We start from the raw sequence: 3,585 nt of genomic DNA, 5'->3' as shown, positions 1-3,585 counted from the left end.
GACATTGTTAATCTTATGTATCGTACGGTATCAGCTGTATGACGTCTTCATAGTGATGCCATACAAGTACTCGAGCGGTTATAAAGCCCTCAATTCAAAACTAACGGATACTGAGGAGGAAACTGACATTAGCGCGCTTGCCAGGCATGGCAACAGCTCATACCCCTAAATTCGTGGGTGTACAGCATAACAAAACATTGGGGAGACGTCAATGTATCTCAAACATGCGTTTCGTCCGAGAAGAAGCTTATTCTAGCTCGTACTGATTTAATTACGAAGGCCACGATCTCAAGATATACCTCCAATATCGTGCACAACTTGATGTGAGATTAAGACCTTCGTGTTCATAAGTGTCAGTATCCTCCTAATAAAAATCGGAGACGTAAAGTTGAGGGAGAGGTAAATCTGAAGATGACAGAAGAAATTAAAGCTGGTGGCGAGTCTTCCTGGTGGCAAAGTGACTGTAAACCTAATAGAACGTGTACTGTACCTGCTATCTTAAAGTCAGCAATGACTAAGGAAGAAGGACAACAAGAGCGCTTATCTGAACATCAGTTTTTCTAACTGGTGATTTGTGACCGAGATGAACTTTGTATCATATGATCGCGAGGGAAACGCAGATACGTGCAGAGGCGCTCCACATAAATAGAGGCGGGCGATCCTCCCTCTAACTTTAGAACTGCGACAAGTTTATAGCGCAGACCAACTGACCCAGTTTGGAGCACCTTAGGGTCTTATTAGGTTCTTCACATAGGAAACCATCAGCAACTAATCGTACAAGCAGGTGGTTATCAGCAATGTTCTTTGAACGCGGGTCAGCACGAGAACTATACCCAGTCCGTTACAGACAGAACAAGAAAGCGAGATATTCTTGCTAAGAAGAAGGATGTATTAAGACTTTTACAGTCATTCACTTCCTTCTAAAAGCACCTTAACAAAGGAAAACACAAAACCGTTGCCATTCTGTGAGGGGTGGCTACGTTGGAGGTTGGATCTCAGGTAAAATTCTGACGAGCAGTCCCTAACTAGGCAGGTGGACTTTGGATGGGCTCTTTGGAAAAACACAAAAGGCAGCCGCCTATTCTCAGAAAGCACAGAATTATCTCCTAGACGTGTGCTAGACAAGGGAGGAAACTAGTAAGGCAACCGCCTCTAATATGGCTTCCCAAATATCGAGTTTAAGAGACGACACCGGCCAGAAATGTTGTCTAAGACTGACTGGTTGATAGAGCAGCAAATCGCTCGATACTCCAGGCGGTTATCTGCCGTAACAAAAATTGATTTATAGACGAGGTCCCCCTCTGTAAGTATGAACGAGGACGAAGAGACCGATGCCGATGATCTAGCATCAGAAGTCGATACTGACCTAACAAGGCAGAAGATAAGGAGGGACCCTGCAAATTTAGACGAAGACTACAGCAGAGTGTACAGCTGCTATTAAGCTAAAGAAAATAAAGAACTTTGCATTTCACTTTTCTTTTGCATTTATTGTCTTTGGCTCACGAAAACAGCTGACTATGTCTTGAGATTTTTTCGTCGATGAAATATGCAGAAAGCTTACTGGTCAAAATATTTCTGGCTCATTCTTAACGGTAACTGACGGCTACCAGGTCACTTTTTTTTCGGAATACCGCCTAAATGCCACAGGCAACACATTAAAACAGACACAAGGTGCTTCGTACGCCTCTTAGTGCCTTTTTTCGCCGGCAAAACTCTCCTAAATTTTAGCTTCGTGAGTCATTGGCCTTAAACGCTTCGATTTTGATCATTTGACCTTACAAGTCACACGTGTGTACAATAAGCAAAGTAAATATGGCGGATAGTACTTTGAGTTAAAGCGGTTCTATTTCGAGGTCTGATTATTCGGATTCTGTAGGCCTCGATGGAAGGTAAACATAATGAATAGGGTTTACGAATCTTGTTGGTGAAATCAGGCCCTGGCAATTGAAACCGCCAGGACGATCGCCACCTTAAAATAGAGTCGCGAGAGTCAGAAGAAGATCAAGGGCGCGTGCGCCGCGGCCGCCTCAGGTCAAGAAAGCGAGAATGGTGAGTGATATTTACGATTGTAAATAAAGTATCTGGCAAATACATGTTGCTTATTAATAATAGGAGCCAATCAAGAAAAGAAAACCAAACAATTGTTTTTATGCTACCCGCACGCACCTTCCGAAGCTAAGGTTGTCACTGAGTGAAAGTATAAACATACACGCTTGTGGAGGTGAATTTGATGGATTATACACGTTCAGACGCGATTGAATCGGTTGTAAGTTTTCCTGTGTTGAATTTGGCGAACGATTGCAGATTTCTCGGCTTTTATTTTATAACAGGATGCAGCAAAAATAGCATTCGCACATGTAGACTTGTAAATAAAGTAAAGGACCCTAAAGTTTGAGTTATTTCCTCACATTTGTGATAGTTACAGAGCTGCCTGTTCCTTTTGGTGAAACCACCATACCAAGTTATGCTCTCTATTGCTTCTAGTATTCAACATCGTGAAAAAATTGCTACTTTCCTGATTTTTTTTTTTATTACACGGTGTCAGCGTGGAAACTGCCAATCAATGTGGAGGGAGGAAGAAAACATCTTTACCAAGAAGTATCTGTGGTCGAAAATAAAAATTTGGAGGATGTTACAGTCGAACATTTTGTAGGCATAAGCCAAATGCATTGTCCAGCATCTAAGATTTTTCACGAAACTGGTGAAGGCTGACTCCGTCTGCATTTGTTTTGTTACAAAACATCACTCCACAACGCTTCCCTGGTTTCCGTTTTCCTTGTTTTACATCCTATTGTTTTCCGTCCATATTGTCAACGCGGCTACGAGTAGTACAGTTTTTGGATAACTGAGCGTGAACATATATATATATTATTATACATCTATAATATATATATATTTTTTTTTTTTTCAGTTTTAGGTCGTAATTTGAGAACCATGACGTGCTTGTGATTTCCAGATAACCAAAGCACTGCAGTTTTAGCCGGTGGGTGCAAGGTGTTTCCCATGACAATGTGCTTTAATGGTTTCGTCTCTCAGGCCTTCGGCTTGTTTTATTTGACGATAAACGAGCGCGTGTAATTTACTGTTCCCATCCGCTGACATTGGTGCATTTTTGCACCTGTGCACCTTTCGGAAATGATTTGATTTCATCATGTTTCCGGTTGCAAATGAGAAACAACGCCTGAGTGTGGCGCTCATAACGAGGCTTTTCTTGTAATATCCGTTTACAAGCATGTTTCTGATATTATTCACTATCATTGGAAGTTAACTAAACTTAGGGACAACGAATGTGCTACATATGCTTCTCAATGTTAGTTGTAATCATTCCTGGAGAACTCTCAGCTAGAGAAGACACGCATCGAGAGAAATAAACAAAAAGTTTACAACAGTTGGAAGTCTTCCTTTGTGCTGCTCACTAGTCTCCGTTAAAAAAAAATTAAAAAAGGATAAATCTTGTAACATTTCCGGAACGTAAAAGAGTTTCGTTCACGAAAACCGATTACTGACCTCCCGTAATACCGCGACAACACTTTGCGTTTTAATTGAATTCACGCTTACTCAAGAACCGACGGGCTTGAGGTCACA

Source organism: Pocillopora verrucosa, chromosome 5, assembly GCF_036669915.1.
Source record: "Pocillopora verrucosa isolate sample1 chromosome 5, ASM3666991v2, whole genome shotgun sequence".
Taxonomy (NCBI): domain Eukaryota; kingdom Metazoa; phylum Cnidaria; class Anthozoa; order Scleractinia; family Pocilloporidae; genus Pocillopora; species Pocillopora verrucosa.
The sequence above is the reverse complement of the archived record's forward strand: the minus strand, read 5'-3'. Positions refer to the sequence as shown.